The sequence below is a fragment of the Lissotriton helveticus genome, chromosome 2_1 (genome assembly GCF_964261635.1).
Source record: "Lissotriton helveticus chromosome 2_1, aLisHel1.1, whole genome shotgun sequence".
In the NCBI taxonomy this organism is placed as follows: Eukaryota; Metazoa; Chordata; class Amphibia; order Caudata; family Salamandridae; genus Lissotriton; species Lissotriton helveticus.
The window spans coordinates 474,535,923-474,559,471 of NC_136059.1; the positions used below are offsets into that span (position 1 = coordinate 474,535,923).

The 23,549-nt window shown below is 43.0% G+C and overlaps 1 protein-coding gene and 1 long non-coding RNA gene across 2 annotated transcripts in view; one reads left to right on the plus strand and one right to left on the minus strand.

Moving 5' to 3' along the window:
* Positions 1–4,812, plus strand: part of LOC144818082 (uncharacterized) — a 434,782-nt gene extending 429,970 nt beyond the window's left edge. The window contains exons 3-4 of the long non-coding RNA XR_013607039.1: positions 1,612–1,767; positions 4,297–4,812. This is a non-coding gene — a long non-coding RNA (uncharacterized LOC144818082). The remainder of the gene's footprint in view (positions 1–1,611; positions 1,768–4,296) is intronic.
* Positions 1–23,549, minus strand: part of PDE4D (phosphodiesterase 4D) — a 1,494,598-nt gene that overhangs the window by 1,359,814 nt on the left and 111,235 nt on the right. The gene's annotated exons all lie outside the window — the stretch shown is intronic.

Consider the following 23,549-nt stretch of genomic DNA (forward strand, 5'->3'; position numbering starts at 1 on the left):
CATTTTTATTGCTGTGTATTCTTTTGTGGACACGTTTTCTTGTTTGCCATTATTGCATGTATTTTGTAAATTGTCCAATTCATTCATAACTGCCTTTAATAAATGAACTTTTTTTTTTTCCGGTGACAATTGTGGGCAGTATTTTGATTTCTTCTTAAAGACACTTGGTGTGCATTCTGTTGTCGCAATCCCTGGTTCATTAAGCACTTGCTCGTGAGTAGTTGTGTTGTCATCTAGATCATACATCAAATCAAAAATATTTTTAAGGTCCGGAATTTGTTGGATGGTTAGTGGATTTGAGGCCTATGGATTTCCATGCTTTGCACATGTTTCTTGAGTTTCTTAGGGGCAATTTATGTGAGTTTTAGTAAGTTTTAATTTTCTCACATACTTGTGCATGTCGATTTTAGTATACGTATAATCAAAATGGCTTTCGACAAAACATCAATCCTTTTTTTAGAAGTAGTTGTTCTTTCTCCGTCAAAATATGGTTGGACAAATTGATGATGAGATTGGCGTCCTCTATTTGCGTGGTTTCAAGTTGCTTAAGGGGTACTGTTTTCTTTCGCCTGGAGCGTCGGGAATTTTCTTGTGCTCCGGAAGATTTAGAATCTCCCCTTCTTCGCCCTCTGCCTCTTCCTCTCCCTCGTCCTCTGGCTAGTGTTTGATCCAGATGCATGAGGCGCATTTCCTCTAAAAAAGAAATTGCTTTAGGTGGATTTGAGCCGCCGGCTGCTTCATTCTCACTAACATCTGATTCACTGGTAGTCTCCACAGTGATTGGTTTCAATGTTTTTGCCATGGTTTAGTTTGAGAGTGTCAAAGCTTTTTGCAAAGGTGATGGTTCTTCCTTCCTGATATTCTATTTCATCCCTGATGTACTTTCTATGTTTTCTTTATTGTATATAATCCTCATATTTCTCCAGTCATATTTCCATTTCCTTTCTATATTTCATTGCCTCATCCCTATTTTCAAGGAGGATTTCATCCTCTAAGTCTTTAATCAGTTTATGTGTTTCATCCAAATCCATATTTGCGTATTTTATGAGGATCTTCATCATGTTTTTGAACTTGCCATATTATTAGCCCCCCACTCCTCCAACATTTCAAGTTGTGTTTCCGGGTGTGTGGGTATCGTGAAAATCCTCAACCCCCTTGACACTCTGTCAATGTCCAAGTATTTCTGCCATGCAATGATTTCCCAGCTTTTGTTGATTTCTCGCTTATACTGGCATTCTAATTCTCCAAAGCATTGTTTTAATGATGACTCTGTTAGTTGTTCCACATTGCCCTCTTGTTGTGTGATTGTCTGATCCAGGACTCCAGTTGAGAATGTAAGTGCTATCTTATCAGCACGCTTTGCCTTTCGTGTCTCCATTTATGTCTGTGCAGAGAATACCCCAATTTTCTTAATACTCACAACATTTCTAAACTGAGATGCTGATGGTGAGCGTACATGTTACTTTTTTCTCTCTGAAACAAATCCTGCTTAATGCCAGCTCCGCACCGGGCCAACAGAGTCCGTGCTCCTGCAGTCCCTCCGGTGCTAGCAACACAAGCCGCTTTGGCTAAACCCTCCGCTTAGTATTTCAATTGTTTTTTTACATATAGGGATTTCAAAGGCGAGGAAGAGGAAACAGAGGAAGAAGAGGGTCGAACAAACAATCCGGAACCTCAAGCAGCCCCGTGGAAAGTCGAACAAGGGGAAAGACGGCGATAAAATGATGGATGAAAGAACTGTGATCAACCTATCTTCCAGAACATTAAGTAAGATGGAAATTAATTTACTTTCTAAAGGTCTTTCTTTTTGTCCCACGAACAGTTTTGATTACACGCAAAGTCGTATAGATTTGTACTTTTTCACTCGTAAATTGCGCTTGCGCAAATGGCATGTTACTAGGGTTAATACTGAAAGTGCTAAAGTGTCGAATACCGAAAGCGCATTAAGGATAAAGGATGTGGGGTTGTTACATACTATGAATGTGTTGGCTGATACTAATACAGATGACTGTGACCCTACAACAAGTCTTATACTTGAAAATATCCAGTTTGATCTGAGTGCTAAGAATGACGTTAGACCGAAGTCGATATTTTTGCCACAGATTAAAAACGAAGCCATAGAAGTATTCGAAAAGGGAGTAAACGAAGAACTGTGGAGGATAAGTAAACACAAAACTTCGAATACCTGGAACAATATCAGTAAGGCCGAAAGAACTGCCCTTAATACCTGAAACAAGACAACACAATTGTGATAAAAAAATCAGACAAAGGTGGAAATGTGGTTGTCATGTCTAAAATTGATTATGTAAATGAAGGCCTGAGACAGTTGGCAGAAGCTGACAAATATGAAAGAAGCAATAGGATGGAATATGAGCATGCTATCAGACAATTTCAGATGACATTGTATGAATGGAAGAGACAGGGACTGATTGTGGATACTGAATATAAATTTCTGGATTGCAAATTCCCGAAACTGGCAGCATTATATTTATTGCCTAAAATCCACAAGGAGCCACTTAATCCACCAGGGAGACCTATAGTGTCATCAAGGGGGAGTTTCTTAGAAAATGTATCCAGAAACGTGGATTTTTTCCTTCAGGGCCCAGTCCAACAACTCCCGTCTTATGTTAAAGACACGGGAGACTTTCTCAGAAAAATACAAAAGATTGAGTGGAAAGATGAATACTCCTTACTTACGATGGATGTGTCTAGTCTATACACATGTATACCGCACAAGAAAGGAGTAGAGGCATGTAAACATTTTTTGAGCAATCGATCAGCATCATACTTAGAACACACAGAAATGCTGTTAAAAATGATTACCACATGTCTTGAGCAGAACTACTTCTTATTTGACAATAAAATATACCATCAAATCCTCGGTACATCTATGGGGACCTGCTTTGCTCCATCGTTTGCGGGTCTCTCTATGGGGTACTGGGAGGAAGAAGTAGTTAGTAAGTTGGATATTTTCAAAAAAATCCCTATGTATGTTAGAAACATTGATGACATCTTTTGTATCTGGGACGGGAATGAGAAAGAAGCTTCTGAATGTGTTGCCATGCTGAACATCAATGATTTCAATCTCCATCTTACGTCACAATGGTCACAAAATTCACTCGAATTCCTGGACCTCAAACTTACTGTTGAGAATAATAAAATTGAAAGCAGTCTTTTCAGAAAAAGTACGGCAGGCAATAGCCTCCTTCACGCTGAAAGCTGTCATCCCAATGCACTCATTCAGAGTATTCCACTAGGCGAACTACTAAGAGCTAAACGTAACTGCAGCACAGCAGAGAAATTTACAGCGGAATCCGATGTTATGTGTGAAAGGTTCTTACAAAGAGGGTATACTGAGAAAACTATCAACAAAGCCATTGCAGCAGTATCTAAACGAGCAAGAGACTCTTTGTTAATAGATAAATTGCGGGGAACAGAAAGTATAAACAATAATGAAAGCGGTAAGAACCTTAGGTTTATAACAACGTACAGCAGACAAACTCAAGCAGTACGAAAGAGTTTGAACAAATATTGGCCAGCACTGTGTACAGATAAGGATCTTGCCAGTTGTATCGGACCAAATCCACAAATCACCTTTAAAAGAGCAAGATCATTACGAGATACTTTATGTAGAGCTGTAGAAACAACGAAACCCACAATCCCTGGCATACAAGGCTTCTTTGCATGCCGCAGCTGTAAAGCCTGCAAAAACAGTAGAAACAAAAAGGAGTGCACTTTGTCATCTATATGCAGACCCTATGTCATCAAAAAGCACACATCATGTAACACTGATTCTGCCCATGCGGATTGGCCTATATAGGAAGTACTATCCATAAGGCCAAGGTACGCGTTTTGGAACATTTACGTGCTATCAAAAACATGGATAAAGCATATCCAATAGCACGTCACTTTCAAAGTCACCACGGACAAAACACGAATTTACTTGGTTTCGTGGTACTTGACTTTGTTAAAAATGATGTGAGAGGTGGTGACAGACTGAAAGAACTTCGGAGACTTGAGTCTAAGCTCATCATTCAATATAAAACAATAACCCCTTTAGGCCACAACCTTGATGAGGAATTAGCCGTTCATCTGGGATGAGTTTATAAAGACTCTTGATGTAACTGTATTTAATTCTGGAATTTTGCAGTCCTTAGTTTGTAGAACAATTATCAACATTTTATGAGCTTATATGTTTTCTGTATTAATGTTTGTGTTACTGTTTGTCGTGGTTGTTTTTCTTTTAAAACACAATATATAATTGTATAGTTAATTTAATTTATTTTATTTTTTTAGATTTTATGACTGACAGAAGATCGAAATTGTTCTTGATGGAGAATATTCAAAGCCAATCATCAAGCTCCTGCCCACTTGGGCTTTATTTTGAAATGTATCAAAATTGATTGTTTATGACTCAACATACAATGGTTATATGTTCCAATATATTTCACCAATATTAGATTTAAATTGTTAAAACATTTTCACCCACATGGGTTTGATATTGTCATGAAATGACTGGTAGAAATGGAAGTACAACCAGCACAAAAAGCGCTATTGAGGTTGAGTTGTTTATAGATCATTTAAACTTTAATTATGTCATTTAAAAAGAGCAAAGGCAAAACAGGTTTTCATAAATTAAGAATGAATATGTTTTGATTTGTTGAGAAACGTTTAGTATGTCATACTAACGTTAAATGTCAGTCTTTTTTCACTTATGGTTACTTTGTAAATCACGTGGTTATATAAAAAAGAAAACAGCGCGATCACAGGCACTCGTGAACAAGGGAGTGATCCTGAAACGCATTGAGTGTTGATTGCCATTCTCTGACCTGAATAAACGGAGGATAATTGCAGCAGACCTGTGTCCGTGTTTGCTGTCCTACTTTATTGTACGACAGTTTGGGTGCATATGTGAGAGGCTGCCTGCCTCATCGCGGACCGCTGCCATGAAGTGGCTGGGGAAGGCGCTGTGAGCAGATTGCTTGCAAATCTTGGTTTTGTTTATATATATATATATATATATATATATATATATATATATATATATATATATATATATATATATATATATATATATATATATATATATATATATATGTATCCATATCATTATCATTATCTATATATATATATATGTATCCATATCATTATCTATATACGTATAAATATAGATATGGATATATAGATATATATATATATATAGAGAGAGAGAAAGAGATATTTAAAATGGAGTGCAATTTACATCCCATTCTTTCAAACAGTTTGGCTTCTACAAAATGGGGTGGGAATCAAATTACATTGGCAAAAACATCTAATAAGCTGAATGCCTTGAATGAGACCATCAGAAGCGATATCATCACCCTTAAGTAGTATTGCCTTCATTTGGGTATCACTTGTGCTTGTTCTAGTAACGAAAAACACCTACAATGATAACAACACTGAAGTGGTATATGGCATATTAGAATGGAAATTTCCCCCAACACATTATTAGGGCCCGCAATACAAAATACCACAATCATTCGGTGAGAGAGAGAGAATATGTGTTTGTGTTTTATCTATTGTAGCAAGAGCACTCCATATAACAACATAAAGTGTTTAACAAAATACAATATTAGCACTATATTAACAGTGAATTCTGCCAGTATGGTTGAATTTCTGTTGAGGAAAGTAATTACTAGGACTGGGTTTGTGGGTGGTGTTGGGTGAGTCTACCAAATACAGTTGGTGGCCTACCCCACTAAGGTTTGTTGATGCAGGATGCCAACAACACTCATATATTTATTTATCCTGAAGGCAGGAGTATTTGAATGCTAAGGGTTGTAAGAAAATAACTCTTTTTTCCTGACCAGCCCCATTTATTCTGGATTGATGCTGCTATTTTTACTCTGTGCACTAGACCGCAGATAACCAGGCCCCAGTGCTTGTGCTCTGACCATGAAAACATGTTGAAATTGGCAATACTCCTAATTGGCATATTTAATTGTCTTATATGCTCCTGGTATATGGTACAAAATGTAGACTGCAGCACCCATTGTTCCTTCCTGTGCAGTGACAGTGCAAACAAGACTGCAGACTTATCACTGTATCCTGTCAAAAGAACCATTCTATTACATATTAGGAATTCACCCCTGAGTAGGCATTAATGCTCATAAGGAAAGGTGCATGGTATTTAAAAGAAGGACATGCAAAGGTTTAATGGTAAAAATGTCCTTACAGTGACGAGGCTCCAAAAGCTATTTTCACAGGAGCAGGACTAGTTGTTCCTCAGGGTAGCACTTGGATATAATATTACATTTATTAATGTTATCTCTGCCTAAAACAAAACTGCTGCAAAGTTCATTCTTGGACTTTTTTAAATATTTAATAGCAGCCCAAATCACTGGTAAAGTCAGATTTGTAATAACGATGTTAGAGAGGTTACCTTTTTCCTGTCTAAAGACTTAAGAAGCTCATTTGCATATACTTCCAACTATCACCCAGGAGGTGTGTACATGTTCCCAGAGCTGACACAAACACCAGGAGTGTGGGGACGTATTGTGTTCCTCTGGCGGGATGTCCATACGGGCTGTACCCAGAAACTTTATTGACCTGACCTGAGGTGCCCAGTGATAGGCAGATATTTGTTGACATCTGGGCAGAGCTCTCTTTGTCTAACTTGTCAGACAAACTCAGAGCTTTTCCGCATCAGCAAATCCCATGCAGCTAGACATTGCAGAGGCTACAGCTTTCAGCACTGACCCGCTGGAGGAACCGAGCTCCAAAAAATGGACTAATTCTGGAGGTAGAAATCTACACCGGGCAAAGGTGCTAAAAGTATCTGTCCAGCAAATGTCCTTCTTTGGGCCAGAGTTTTGAATTTCTGCTCCTCAAACCTTTTCCACGAAAAGTCAGCGGCTTCACCAGGGCAACATCCAAAGGTATTCAGCCTCATGGAGCCACTCTCAGCCACAGCCTTCTGCCTTGGCCCACTGATGGTTTTTGACTTGAGAGTGTACTCCTCCTGTCCCCAAACTGCAAGAAGTGGGACTTGGAAATAATTTTTTGCCAACTTTCTGCCTTGAGAACCATTGGAGATTGGAACCACCGTTGAAGCCGCAACCGTAGATGTCAAAACACAGGTCGGCCTCTGCTTGCTGGTTTGCCCCGCTGAAGGACATCTGACTTCCCAAAAAGTTTCTAAGTCCTAACATGGAGGGCTTCATCAGATCCATGCTAAGCAGCCTGTGACGTCAAGGCCTACCTGGGCATAGACTATGAGCTTTGCCCACTCTGAATTTTCCTGCCTTCACTGTCAACAGCACCGAGGCCCAGATCTTCAGCAACCCACCATTGTAGGGCCCCACTTTGGATCCTGCTTGCAGATTGCCTCACCAAAGACCTGTCGACAATCACTTTTTCTCCTTAACATTTTCTAAGTCAGAAGGTAAGCTTTCCACTGGGGCAAACCTGGGTCATGTAGCAGACCCGTGCTCCCTTGCAGTTGTCCTTATCTTTTGACTTGGACCCAGTGTAGCGTGACCAGAAAACTGCGATTGGCATTTTGTGCTTTAGTTTTTTAACAGTTTGTTTATTAATTCCAAACATCACAAAGCATTGATACATACAGTTGTTGTACATAGGATATCACAATGTTATCATGAGTCGGCATCATACAGCTAGTTGATCTAACAATCCAAATATCTGATTATTGCGTCTTGAGCATTTTGTGCTTTTTGAAGCCTTTTTTAATTCGTTATTTAAAAATTCATATCCCTGGTTCTACCTATTAGATTTTTGTAGTGGTGGTGTCGTTTTCTTTATTAAAATGTCCTTTATTTTTCTAAATTGGTTTTGGATTTTTCTTGGTTCTCGTTTTCACTTTATTACTGTTTGAGTGCTAAATAATGAATTTACACATTGCCTCTAAGTTATGACAGACTGCTTTACACCAAGCCACCAGAGGTTTAAGCCCGAAACATAGGTTTATTTAGTGACTTTGTGGTTCACCCTGACAAGGGTTGTAATCCCTATTTGGGGAGGGCCTCGCCTTCCTCATCTAATACTCCAATGTCTTCCATTGACATGTGACTCAACAGAACTGTCCAGTAGGATTGGACACTCTAATGTCAAAAATGATGCCTATTATCCCTAACCTCCCCCCTTCACTCCCCCCCCCCCCTCCCCCACCCCCAAAGAAAAGGGGCTATCTCTGCCCTTTCAGATCTGTTTTGTTTCCTCAATGGAGGCTTTGCACAACTTTTTCAAACCTACACCTGCAGGTTTGAAGGGCCTTTGAAAAATTCTGAATTGAAAGGACCTGTCGGGTAGTTTGGAAGGCATTAATGTCTTGGCATGACAACCAATGATAAATATGTTGGATTTTTACCCGCAAGGCTATGGTATGCTGCTATCTGAAAAGTGAAAAGAATGAGGGAGCAAATTGCCACCACTATAAGAATCAACAAGCATTTGCTTATCAATAAGTCTGGCTTTAATACGCAAAAATCATTTGCACATGCCTGTGTTTGCATTCATTATCATGATAGAGCCAGATCTGTTGGCTTTTGCACTGCTTGTATGTGTTACAGTAATTTTAATGTAGCCAGTTAATTTGTGAGTACCTTACAGGTTGGGTATCAGTATGGATACTCCTTAAATGTTGCCTACCTGTATAGGCAGAAGTTTCCTTCTGAGAGACATCTGCTATGAGACCAACATTTAAACTGTAAACCTAGGGCCCGATGTAGGTCGGTCGGTAACGGCCGAAAATCGGTATTTTCGGCCGTTACCGATCGGAATACAGACAACGGGATGTAGGAGGCCGAAATCCTGCGAAATCGGCGATTTTACCGATTCGGAAAATCACCGAGTCGATCGGATACCGAATCGGAAAAATGTAGGAATCGGAAAAAATCTCCGAATAGGTAATCTACCGAATCGGAGATTTTTTCCGATTACTACTTTTTCCCGATTCGGAATCCGACCGACTCGGTGACTTTCCGAATCGGTAAAATCGCCAAATTGGTATATATTCCGATTCGGTGAAAATCCGATTCCATGCGAAAACCCTAAGATTGAGATGTAGGTAAGCACAGAAATACCGATTTTGCTCAAAAATCGGTATTTCTGACTCGGAATTTACCATGGATTGGAATCAGGTGGTAACCAGGTGCAACCTATAAAAAATGACCCAAAATGCAGTTCTACTTGCAACATGGCAGCTTTCTATGTCATAGCTAGACGGCTACGGCTACAGCAGGAAGGTGAGAGGGAATGGCTGAGACAGGAGCAGGTGTACAGGCAGAGGGTGACCCTGTGCATGCTGACAGATCCAGAGATCCTACAGAGGTACAGGCTGGAGGCAGACACCATCAGAGACCTCATCAGGGACCTCCAACCCCTGTTGCAGCACCCCACCCCAAGGGCACATGCAATCCCTGTGCAGGTGCAGGTGCTATGCTGCCTACATCTTCTGGCGTCTGGCAGCTATCAAAGTGTAGTTGCTGTGGCAGGAGGGGTGACCCAGAGCAGCCTGTCAAGGTTCTTCCACAAGTTCCTTGATGCCATGATCCAGAGGATGGCCCACTACATTTCCTTCCCTTCCACCCATGCAGAACTGGCACAGACAAAAGCTGAATTCTATCAGATGGCAAGATTCCCCCACATCATTGGCTGCATAGATGGCACACACATACCGATTTGCCCCCCTGCTGACACCGAATACGTATACCGCAATCGGAAGTCACGGCACACCATAAATGTGCAAGTGATATGCAATGCCAAGTGTGTGATCACTGACCTGGTTGCAAAGTTCCCGGGGAGTACCCATGACTCCTATATCTTCCAGAGTAGCGGGATTTATGCACGGCTGATGGCAGGGGAATTTGGCGAAGGATACCTCCTAGGTAAGACACAGTGTCAGACCCCCATTACCAAAATTGCAGTGTGTAATACATGTATGCATGTGAGTAATGTTACCCCTTCTCCTTCCAGGCGACAGTGCATATGCCCTACGCTCGTTCATTCTCACACCTTACCTCAACCCCTCAACACCCAGCCAAAGGAGGTACAACCGTGCACACAAAAGCACGAGGAACGTAGTGGAAAGGACCTTTGGCATCTGGAAGAGCAGGTTCAGATGTCTGCACAAGAGCGGAGGTGCAAGGCAATATACCGCCATCACCTGCTGCAAGATTATTGCTGTCTGTGCAATGTTGCACAACCTTGCAGTCAGGAAAGGCACTGAGGTAGAGTTATCCGACTACGAGGACCCCGACGATGACAATGCTGTCCCACTACCACTACCTGCTGGAGTCTCTGCACCATCTGACGGCAGATACAGGCGTCAGGAGATCACAGACAACTATTTCTGAGTGAGTACAGATGCACAAACAGGTCAATGTATGTGTTCAGAAATTAAATTTAATAATGTTGCATCAACGTTACTGCACTGATGTGCAACAAAAGAAAAGTTTAACAACAAGGGGTAGGAATGTCCAATGTCCGGGTTGCCTCACCCGCAGTGGCAGTCCTATTTTTTGCTGCGCTTAGCAGGCCCACTGGGATGAACCTCACCCCCTTCAGAATGCCCTGCAGCCTCAGCTGAGCGCCTGGTGCTCCGGCGCGGCTCTGACGCAGCGCTGGCCGGGCTGCTGCGGCTGCTGCTGTCCCCAGCCTCGCCCAGGACGGGATTCACTGCGGTGTTGGAGATGAGTAGTGTCTCCATGGCTGTTGTTATACGGCCCATGCCCCTAGTGACCTCGGACATGGACTGTGTGAGGCTGGCCTCCATGTTTGCCCCACGTTGGCATGACTGGGCAGTCGCAGCCGCAAGGCGGGTGAGTGACCTGTTCGTGACTCTTGCATCCCTGCGACGACTCAGCTCATGGTCATCCAACCTGGTGCAGAGCTGGGTGATGGCAGTGGTCATTCGGCCAATTGATGTTGCTATGTCCTTGTTGCTGTCAACGAAGGTCTTGAAGCCCTGTGTCATCTCACCCATCTGCAGGTTGTGCAGGCGCAACTGGCGATGGCAGGCCAGGATGGATTTCGCCTGCATCCTCTGTATTGTGACCATGCTGGTCTCCAGCCCAGCGAAGACGCTGCCTCCCGGTGCTGGTATTGGGCTGCTGGTAGCACGTGGCCTACGTGGAATTCTGCTGCCCTGCTGTGTGTGCTCTGGTGTCGCTGGTGTCACGGGGTCTTGTGCAGGAGCCTGACCCGCTGCCCCCTCCATGATGACTAATGGAGCCACTATTCTCCTCCGGGCCGGGGAAGTGGCAGGTGCAGGGTGGCTCTGTGGTGGTGTGTTGTCCGGGGAGAATACCAATGAGGGCGACTGAGACTGAGACAGTCGGGGGGAGTGTGGAGTTGTGAGGGAATGTCCTGTGTCCTCCTCATTTGCCAGGGCACAGCTGTTGTCCTCCTCCTCCTGTGCTGCTGCACTGGTGCTTGCCACTGCCGCACTGGCTGTTGGTGCTGGAGCTGGTGCTGGAGCTGATGCTGCTCCCCCGCCTGATGGTGCCCCTAGGTACAAAGAAGCATTTGTCAAGTGGGTGCTAATGTGTTCCAGTCACAACTATTAAAGCATTGCACATCTCATTACAAACACGTTGATGCTGTATTACAGTTATTTATCTCATGCTTCTGCTGTGGCATTATTGGTAACTTTTGCTGAGTACATTTAGCACGATGCATTGCTCATGTCTGTTGCTAGCTGTACTGGCCTGGGGTTTGGCTGTGCATTGGGTCTGTAGGGGAGGTGTCTGGTATGGTGTGTCAAGTTGCGCATGCTTCTTACCTGTAGCTGTAGCTCGGGATGAGCTATCCAGGTCCCCAATGCCCACGACACTGGCCCTCTCGATGGTCGTCGCCACTAGTTCCTCCAGCTGAGTGAGGGGTGGCGCACGGTTTGGTCCTCCTCCAGTGAGTCCAGCCTGCTTGTGCAGGTCGGCCAGTTTGCGCTTGGTCACGCCACGGATGTCATAAAACCTCTTCTTGAGGTCGTCTAGGCTCCTGTGGGTGACACCAACTGCATTGACTTTCTCCCCGATGTCGAGCCACAGCCTCCTCTTGGTGCTCTCCGGGACAGTCAGGGACTGCCTGCCATATAGCTGGGTGTGCACCCTCACCACCTCCTCCACCAAGGTTTGCAGCTCCATGGTGCTGAATTTAGGATTGCGCTTCCGCCCTGCCTTCTGGCTCTCTGTGCTGGTGTCCATGTCTCTCAGGGATCCTGCTCACAATGCTGCTCTCTCTGTGTCTGCTCAACTCATGCAGCTTTCCAGAAAGTTCTGATGAGTTGCACCTGCCTGGGTTGCCACACCCTGTGGGGGAGGGTGCTTACAGCTCATTGGCTGATGTCTTCAGTGTCACTCAACCAGCTCGGCAAAACGGCATTCTCCGAATCGGTAATTTCCGATTCGGTAATTTCCGAATGTGTTCGGTAAATACCGATTCGGAATGTATAATGCCTTCCTATTGGCCTTTCGGCCCATGGGGCGTATTTATTATTCCGATTCGGCGTTTACCGAATCGGTTGGTTCCGCATTTTTTTTTTTCCGATTCGGACTTGTCCGACCCGGCCTATACCGATTCGGTAGTTGGCGAATCGGTACGTATCGACTCTCGATACCGAATGCTACCGAATCGGTATTTTTCCGATGATTATTTCCTACATATCATTTTCCGATTTTGAAATACCGAATCGGTACGGATCGGTATTTTAAAATCGGTAAATGCGTTTTACCTACATCGGGCCCTTAGTCACTAAATTATTCTGCTCTGTTAGGACTGTGCATTTCTTGCAAGCCGCTATAAATAGCCATTAAGAAATAAATGTTCAAACATTTGTCTGCAACCAACATCTCCTGGGATGCTGTAGAATTTTTCACTAGAAGAACAAATCATAATTCACAAATGGTGAGTGTGCCCATTGGACTATAGTGCATTAGTACAGCATGTAAGGAGGTTCTGAGAGTGGTGCAAAAGCTTATATACAGCATATATGAAGTGCCACAACAGAATGAATACATTAAGAGAAGGGAAAATGTAACATCCATGCCGTCCAATTAGGATGCAGGTCTTTAGTAGTAGAATAAGAATAAAACTAGCATCTGAACTATGACAATGCTGTGTTTCTAGGGTGAACTAAAATACCCATTTAACAACCCTAACAAAGCACAAGTATCATAATGGGGTGAATAAAGTAGCAAAAATAGGTAGAAGGTTACTGAGACCCACTGCCTCCGGCTGGTTTCCTGTTGGTGCCTTTCCAAACTGACTAACTGGTGCAGTGCCTTTCTGTCTAAATCTAAAAAATGCTGGACTCCTTTGAAGGCCATGAGATCATGCCCTTAACAGGATTGTCATCAATAATGTTGCAATTTAGAAGAAAGGTTGGTACTTGGTTGCCACAAAAGTACTGAAAGTGTAAAACACCCTCCCCATACACAACCAAAATTAACAACACAATAGATTGGGGCTGTTGTTGGAAATTGTCTTCTTTACCCAAACCATACACTCCTCACCTGCAGCGTTATCAGTTCAAACAACCAAACACTTAGAGAAGGCTGGCTGTTAAAAAGTGCTGTGCAGGCTTTCTCGCTCACTCAGTATCATCTTTGAAACTCAATACGTAGGACACTTACACTGGGCTGTATAAGTTTAATGTTTTTGCTATGCTAGACCATGTGTAGAAGGGATGCATTTGAGAAACCTGTGCTCATAATTGTGACCCAACACTGCAATAGAACATTGTAGTCCAAAAAGTCAGAAGCCCATGCCTTACAACAGTCACACTCGGCCTGAACATTGCACTCCCTTGAGATGCACAGAGGTCCAGAGAAAACATTAGCTCTCTTGAGTGAGCAGAGCACCTACCGAGAAGTGCAGAATAGACTAGGAAGCTGCCATTGTGCAATGTTGTGATTAATGGTGTGAATGGGTGCCGGTTAAGGTCATCATTTACGTTGATTGGTCCTGATGTTTTTTTTAAATCAACACCACAGGAGCTGCAACCATACAGGGTAAAAATGTGTGCAAATGGTGCAAAGAAGGTAAAAGCTGAGGGGTAATTTGACGGGCTATTGGACTTTGATGGGAAGGCTGCCTGTGGGGAGGTGTTTGTGGCCAAAGAGGGTTTGAATTTATAGGGTTGGCATGAGCAAGAAGTGTTGGATATTATTTTAGACCCTAATTATCCTCATTGTGTGATCTCCAGGTCTAAATTAATGCTTGCATGTATGAATGTTTCTTCTGTGAGCCAGTGGGTAGATCAGTTTCCCAGGGTATTTACTGAACATCTAGGAAAACTGAAAGGGTTCCAGCACAAACTTATATTGAAAACCGGCTCCATTCCTATGGCGCATAAAGTTCAGGGGGTGCCTTTGTCGTTGAGTGGGGATTTATGCACCGAGTTAGGTAAACTTTGTGGCCTGGGTGTTATCGAGCCCATTGACATTGGACATGCATCTGCTTCATCAGTGTTTCAGAGGCTTATGAAGGAGATATTTAAAGACTGCAACGGTGTCCTGTATTTTCAGGATGATATATTGATTTTGGACAGGACCTCCAGCAGGAAAATTTGCACCTGGACAAGCCTTTACACATTCTGCAAGACAAAGGAATACCCAGACCCTCCAGGATTTTGCGATTTCGCAGATTGCTGCGAAATCGGCACTTTTGTAAAAATGTCACGATTTTTACAAAAGTGCCTGTGAAATCCAGTCAAAAGTGCCAGTTACCCACTGTTTCCCCCACCCATCCTCCCACTCCTGGAAAGTCCAAAGCAACTTTCTGTGCACACTTCTGAATTTATTTGCGAATCATGGCTTCAGGAAAAAGAAAGAAAAATAACTCAACTCCATCTTCTAGGTACCAGGGAATATTGTATCAGTGATGAATTTTGCTCTGAACTATTACAGACTGGAAAGTGTTATAAATTATTTGTGTAAAACAGCAATAGCTAGAGGTCATAAACCGGTGGAGAAAATAGGAGGCAAAGAGGTCCTTTTGTGTATCATTTACTAGATTAAGAGATACCAAAGACTAGATACATTTGTCCATGGGAAGTTAACAAGATGTTATAGCTTTTTCTGAAATGGCCACATAACGGGCTTTTTCTCTCAGACTGATTACTTGGAAGAGGATAGTGTATTGTTCGGTGTTATTGAGAAAATTCTCATATATTAGAGACTTCGATATTTTCAGCAGGAGGTTCTCCCTTGGGCTTCCACCTTTTATGGGCTTAAATAACTAGCCTCTTCCATATGAATGGTTTTGTTCACCATTTTATTAATCAGCTTAATCGGGACGTATTCCTTTGTTTGAAAGAATCTGAACAAGAAAATAGAAGAGTTCAAGCCAGCAGCTGTAAGACAGTAGTCAATTTCTTTTGTCAAGCCTTTGCATACAAAGACTTCCTCTGCTTAAAACAAGTCTAAAACGATAGTAATGCAAAAATGGGTTTAGATTTTGTACGTTTTAAGACTCATTGGTGATCTACAACATTCATGCTAGAGATGAGTTGGCAAAATATTTTAAAATCTACCGACAGATCAAATGGATCAACTTTTTGGCCCTTTGTTTTAAGCCTTTTGAATGTTTGCTTGCATGTGAGTGGTAATCGTCAAATATGCAAATAATATACCCTTATTTGTCAGTAAAATTACGATTTATCAAGCATTGCCTACAAAAAATCAAGGTTTTAATAATGACAAGGAGGACTGCATTTATGACCCGGAAATGTTACATATTTTGGAAACATGTATGGAAAATACAGTATTATTGGAGAACGTCATTTAGCTGTTTGTATAATGATATTGCTTCCACTTAATGCTCTGTAGCATGTAAAACATTTAGCACATTTCTCAAGTATAGCATTAATGTGTCGGTCTTCGTGCGGAGGTGGAAATTGTTACGTATGGTTCTTAAAGCGAGCCCTCAGTGGTGGCTCGCATAGGGCGTGCTGGGGGGTGGGGGGGGGCAGGCTGGCCAAATAAAATGCCACAAAATTGCTGGTAAATTTCCATATTTGTGCCGCTAAATTTCCATTTTTGTGCCGCTAAATTTGCTAATCCATGCCGCTAGATCCTGGGGAGTATGAATAACCCAGTGGAGTGACAAGTGTAAATTTGAAGACTCAGGGGTGGACTATTTAGGACATCACATATCTAAAGATGGCATTAGCCCCAAGGTAAAGTTGCCAAAGGCAATTGAGGAAGCTCCCCATCTGTGAACCAACACCAACAGAGATCCTTCATCGAGTTAGCAGAATACTACTTCAAGTTTATTCCTTATTTGCTGAAAACTAGTCCCCTTAGAAACCAGTTAGAAAAAGGTGTTTCATTTGTGTGGAGCGAAGAGTGCCAGGTTGTTTTTAGCAAGGTACATTCCAAGATCAGAACGGTAGGTCTTTTAAAGTTATTTCTACCTAAGGATGGTAGTATCATTGTAACAGATGCCAGCAACTTCGGATTAGGTACTGTTCTCATGCAGAAGAGGAGCAATGGAAGAGATGATGCTTGGGATGCTTCTGACTTGTGGAACATACTTATTCAACTATAGAGAAAGAAGCAATAGCATGTTGGTGGGGAACTCAGTATTTTTGCACTTATGTATGTGGGGGTTCCTTTTGTTATGAGAACGGATCACAAGCCAGTGATTGAGCTGTTCAACATGAAAGGTGGTGCCAAGGCTACTGCCCGAATTGCCAAATGGAAATATCACTTACAAGATTTCAACAATAAAGTGGAGCCTGAAACTGGTAGGAAGAACTAATTGGCAATTTTTTGTCTAGATTGCCATTGGACATTTCTGATGTAGAGGTAGTGATGATAAGCAGAGTGTTTGGCTAATTTGATCAACAATGGGTTGGTGGGTGCATTGGAGGAAAATCGATGGAAGGATGAGTTACAAAAAGATTCAGTCTCAGTAAAGTTATGCAGTGGGTTGTCCAGGGATGGCCTAATTCCAAGGTAACAGACAAAGATTTTACTCCATTTGTTCATGTGTCTACTGAGATGACGTGCAAGGATAGACTCCTGCGAAGGCTGGGGTAACTAGTTGCACCTGTTAGTTTGAGATCAAGGATATTGTGGTTGGCGCATGAGGGGATACATCAGAATAAAAGCAATGAAGCACAAAGTAAGTGAAGACTTCTGGTGGCCTGGTGTGCATAAGGCACAGAGCCCTTTGTGAAAAATGGTGGTCTGTGTGTTATGAGTCACAGGACCCAGGTGACCCAACCAACCCCCTTCTATCCTGTGGATTCACCTTTGGTACCTTGGGCAAAATGTGCCTTGGACATTGCTGGCCCAATAAAAATCTTGGGGGAAAGTTCAAAATGTGCAATTGTCTCAATGGATTACATGTCCAAATGGCCAGAAGATTGGTTTGTGAACAATGTTGGTCTACTTCAGTCATTCAATTTTTACACAAGGTATTTGTAAGAAAAGCATACCCTGCTGAAAATATGACGGATAATGGCACACATTTAGTGTTGGAGGAGATTAAGGAATTTTTAGAAGCCCATGGTGTCACACAAATTCGGACCTCTTTATACCATCCCAGAAGTAATTGGTTGGTAGCAAGTTTTAATCACACATTGAAGGATCAGTTGCAGCTAGCAGAGGTTAACAACTTTCAATGTTTCTACTGGTGTATCACCTGTTTTTCTGTTGCGTGGAAGGGTTCCTGGTTTTAAATTGAAACAAAAATGGATGGGTCAGCACCACATTGATGCTGTAAGGTTGTCTGGTGTGCTTGATGTCAGGAAAAGGGTACAAAATAAGCACAAGAGTAAAGGCATGACAGCTGATCTATACAATTTTTATTGTTGGGGAGATGGGTCACGATCACGAGGCCTAGAATCCCAGTCCAGAAGAGATGCCAGTTCAAGCTCCTGACACATGCCTACAAAGCCCTCCATGACCAAGGACCCGCCTACATGAACCACCATTTGCACTTCCACCGACCATCCAGTAACCTCCGCTCCACACACCTCACCCTCACACAGACCCAACGCATATGCCGCTCCTGCGCCTGAGGATATTCCTTTTCCCATCTAGCCACCAAAGCTTGAAACACCCACCACCTTTGCACCTCGCCCTCACAGACAGACTTCAGGAAGTGACTCAAGACCTAGCTCTTCCACTGAGATCTACAGCAAGTGCCTGATACCCTCGCGGGTGACATGCCGCTATTTGTAAATCCTGCTTGATTTACTGATAGACATGTTGTCAAGGGTGCGTCCTGGTTCTCTGTCCGGGTACGAGCGGTTAATTTGACTCCAAGTGTGATACACACCGGAGAAGGTACTGTCTGGAACAGAGACAGGATTTCTGTCATTCCTGGACGCAAGGTTCATTTTGTGTGCACTCACTTTGGGAGACGTCAGACCAAGAGTGCACAAGGTAGCCATGTGCAACCTGGTCAGGAGATGAAAGGTATAAAACAGCATGTCACAAGGATAACATTGTTAGATGTTTTTCAGCCATATGATTCATGTAGAACTGTTTTACCTTCTCCTTCAGCTATTTAGTCATAAATCATGTTTATAGTTTGTTTATTACTGCTTATTTTGTTTTGTTTCATTTTTTCCGTGAATTTATGGGGGGGGGAGATTTGTTGGGGTTGTTGCTGGTCAGAACCTGGAGGTGGAGAATGGAAAATAGAGGGTTGCAAATGAGAGGGTTCTAGGAGTGTGGTTGGGAGGTGAGGGAAAACAGATTGAAGACTGAGTGATGTGCTCGTGGTGATTCTCTAACAGAGTACTTGTAAATAAAGCGCTTCATCAATCAATCAAGTAAGGCTTTATTTGATTATTTAAAAACAATCATAAAAGTATTGCAGTCTACAAATACTGACTTTCAAACAAAGTGAAATAAGTACAACAGGTACAGTTAAAACAGCAGATCAGACAATCAGCGAGTTACGTTTACACAGAGCTGACCTTAAAAACCTTCCAACATTAAAGCAAACCAACATTTTTGGTAGCATGTGTAAAAAGTACAAAGCGGGCTTCCTTTGGTGAAACCCATACATTTTAATAAGAGGTTTTAAACACTTTCTGGTTAGGGATTCATAAATAAAGCACTTTCTTATCACCAACATGGAACTACAGCCGTATCATTTTAGTCTAGCCCAACATGTGAACATCATCTTTAACAATTATATGGCTAAAGAGGACTGACTTAAATCTCCTCTATGTATTATGTTTTGTATTTTTGCTTGCTATGAAGGTTTGGCAGGCAGCTGAATTTCAAACCATAGTTGCAGGTTACATTGTTACAAAGGTTACACAGTTATTAGAGCATGGCAACATAGTTACATGTTAGGTCGAGACAAACAATAAGGACACATTGGTAAGGGAAAAAGCAGGCAAGGGGAGCGATTCAGGAGAGAGGGGGTAGGAGAAGGGGAAATAGAGAATGAAGGAGGGAAAGAGGAGGGGATGGTGAGAGACACAGCATGAAAAGAGGAGGGGGAGGGTGACGGGACACAAACCGGTAGACGAGTAATAGATGTGTCCAAAGTCCAGTAAGAAAACTGCACCATTCACAGGGGAGTGGGTGGTAAAATGTTATAATCTGCTGCGTTTGTTGTGAGTTCCCTGCTTCGCTGCCCTGTGTCCTGCACTGCTCAGCCAAACGTATGATGTCGCAGAATGTTGGTGAGTGACTGGAAGGATGAATCATGGCACTTTGAGAGAGTGGCTGAGCAGAGAGCACGCTGCTCCTGGGGGGGGTGTTCTATTAAGTAACCTGTAACTTCTTCAATAAACCTACAACCTGCTAACCTACATAAACTGACTACCTGACTCCTGCTTGCCAAGAAGGAACATTTTCCTTGGCTATTTTGAGAAAGCATACAATGGACCAATCACATGGTCCAGGTGAAGTACGTCACAATATTCCCAGTGTAAACAATTAAAATGATTGCAACCAGGGTTTCAAAGGAGAACACTGCCAGAGTGTCAACCAATTATGCAGGCCAATTACGCAGCAGCAATTAACATTTTGTGCTTCGGGGCCTTAATGTGACATTGATTCTGATGAGCTACTCCCACAGGATTTAGAGATAAGACAACTTCATATTCTGCGACACGCGCGCAATCAAAGGTGGTGGGCGGGGAGGATTGTCAATGTCATCAGAAGGTGCATCCTTTTACGATAACCCAGAAAAACGCAACTCTGAATTTATGTAAAATGCCCATGCTTCACCTTGACTGCTCTATGGTCGAGAGAAACAATACTGTTTATGAGGCTCGCCCTCTCCTCATTAATTTCTCTTTGCAGTCAAGAATAGCACAAACCCCAGAGAAGACACAAGGACACGTGGGTATGTGCGCCGTGCGAGGCGCAGCTCTGTTTCCAGTCCGCCTAACAACGCTGCGAAAAGCAACCGCTATAAAAAACACAATCTTTGGAAGGAACCCGGGGATGCCTGTTCCTTCAGCGACCAGCCCCCTGAGGCCCTGTGGTGTGCAGGTTCTGGGAGATGCAGGGATACGCACGGGACGCAGCTAGCTACCCGCCAGCCAGCGTTTGAAGCCAAATTACAGAGCTTATTACCTCGGAGACAATTCTGTTCAGAGCTGCATAAAGAGCGCTGTGTAATGCAGTTGGGGAGGGATGGGGGCGTGGGAGGGAAGCAGAAGGCAGTGTCGAGTAGCGGCTAAACGAGGAAGAAAAGGGAATCCCTGTGATGTAAAGCAGAATGACGCAGGCTGAAATTAATGAGGCAAAGTTTATTGTGCTATATACAGGCTTATGCCGAATTGTGTGGCTACTGCTAGACAGACAATTGCACTGAAATTATGTTGGTATATGTTTAGTTTAAACTAATCTAACCTAAATACTAGGGGCCTCATTTATGAGAAATTACGCATCGCTGCATGAAAGCAGCGATGCGTCACTTCTCAGTGCGCAATCCTTGCGACATACCTGATGCGTCATATTTACTGTATGACGCATCATGTCGCAAGGAGTTACAGATACGTTAGTATTTCTGACTTATCTGTATGGCGCAAAAGTGACACATTGCTGGAGTGTGTCACAAAAGTGACGCAACCCCAGCAATGTGTCCTTTCAATGTGAAAGGGCTTGCGTCAGCCTTACACCTGCTGTGAGGCAGGCGTAAGATTTTTGACGCATTTAAGTCCTAGAAGTGGCGCAGTGAAATCTAGTAGATTTCACTGCATCACTTCTATGACCCTTTCTTGCGTGGGAACAACCCCCGGCATACATTATACCTGCCGCAGGTATACCTGGCGCAGGTATAATGTAGCGCAGGGGTTTACAAAGTGACGCATCACTTTGTAAATGTGGCGCATTTTTTACACTGCTGGTGCGTCACAAAAAGTGACGCACCAGTGGTGCAAAAGTGACGCACGGGCTCATAAATGAGGCCCTAGATAAACAGCTTAATTTACTTAGAGAAAAAAGAGCGAAGGATCCTGAAGAGGTGAGCCGGTGAGGTGGGCAAGGACAGGATAGGACGTGTTCAAGGGGGAGCCGGGAGAGAGCGGCCATCCATTGCCGCCACAATTTAAAAATGTCATGGGCTCTCACCAAGATGTTAGCCAATTGACTACTGAGATGTCTCAAGGTCACTCCGGAGATCAGGAGGGGGCTAAGAGCAAGGTGGAGTTACCTTTCACCCATCAGTTTGCCTGGCTACCCCTGACATCTGACGACACGCACAAAGACCACTTTCACTTGCCCTTGAGGCAATTGTTCACCCACCTCCTTTCTTCCCGAGGCCTATAGGGAAGGAGTTATGTTTGGACACAAAGCAAGTAGTCAACCTTGGCAATATCAGTGCAGGCTAATTTAAGATGTTACTGCTGTGTGAAGCTTTTATCTCAAGCCGGGACAGGGGTACTACAGTTTCGAATGAGGGGCTAGGCATGCTCATTACAACGAATCTCCAAGGCCTGCCATGGTACTCCATTACATGGCGCTGGGGATGTGGGGGATTGGCACCAGGCGACCATGGTATGGTCTGGCTGCCCAGGTCCATCTTCCATTAGATGCCGGGGGTGGGGGGGAATCCCTGGTTTGGGTTGGCTCTGGCATGGTAGTTGGTAGTCACACTCCCTTTAGCTATAGGGAGCTGGTGAATTTTGTCCGGTGATGTCCCCAAGTCAACAAAGTCTCCAAGGGCTTGAGGGGTGGCCAACCATAACTCCTTTGAAAATTTAGTAGGAGACTTCATGTATTAGTGATGATTGTGCAGGCTATGATTCATTTATGATGGAACTTATTGTAAATATTTGTAAAAGAATTTAGAATTGCTTATTTTTCTCATATTATTTAATTGTTGTGTTCATGATGTTTAGTAAATATGGCCTGAGAATGGAGCATTCTCAAAAGTAGAAAGGACAACTGCTTAGACTATGTTGTGGTGGTTTAAAACCTACCAGGGCGACGGATAGTGTGGTATGCAATTGTGGGTCAATGTAACCCACCAGGTGCTTTGCCTGTAGGATATTCTAACCAATTACACTTTGTTTCCACTGCATTCAGTTGGTGCAAGGGTAATATATATGCCTGTCAACACTTGAATTCGAAGTTGCACTTCCAGAATCATAATTCACAGAATTTGTATGTTCATTAATGCAAATTTCATTTTCTACTGAGGAAAATGTGAATTTCCATAACAGTACATTTACTATGGGAGTGGGAAAAGGACAATCCACTTGAAATGTATCTTGAGAGGTTAGGAAAACCCAAAAATATGTGACCTTGATAGTAAGTATTCACCTGCATTCCCAATGGCTTTCCTAGCTTCTTTGCACCCAGCTTTATTCCTGAAAATATTTGCAGCAATTGTGGAATAATTTCAGGAAGGATCCTCAAAGAGCTTTATATTTTTAGGCCGGTAAGGGAAGTCTTTTTTCTACTGGTAAAATCTGTTCCATGTGTAAACGAGCACTGGCAAAGCCAATGGGTCTACAGAAGTCAAATATTTGTGGCATGGTACGAGTGTCACTTGTGCGTTAAATCATTAGGTACGGAGTACCTTCTCTTTTCTTAAATTTGAAAGGGAGAGTAGCAGCACTTCTCTGCATTAAACAGATACTCTGAGTAGCTGAGTGCCTGAATATATTAATTTCACGCACTGTGTGTCACTGAGGAAAAAGTAGGCCTCTGAAGCCCAAAGCTCATTTGGGTACCTCATTCATGAGGAACCATCTGTTGAAGAGGCAAGTCTGTGGTTCAGGTAGCAAATAACCTGCATCTCTTCAAAAGACACACAATATTGCATGATTCTAAAACAATAAAAAATGATTCACATGTGAGATTAAAATTAAATGAAGAGTGCCATAGACTTCACACAGCAGAAGGGCATGCAAATATATCACACACCAGCAGGGACATCTCAAAACAGTGGTTCTTTCGCCTGTGGCATGTAATGGTAAAGGAGCAACTCTCCCACAGCCTGACTAAGATGGAGTCTAGGTTCAAATCTATTTGGTGTCCGCTAATCCAATATCTTAGTATAGAATTCACGTTTCAATCCACTGAAACTATGAGTACTCCAGCTCTTCGACTAAACCTTTCACT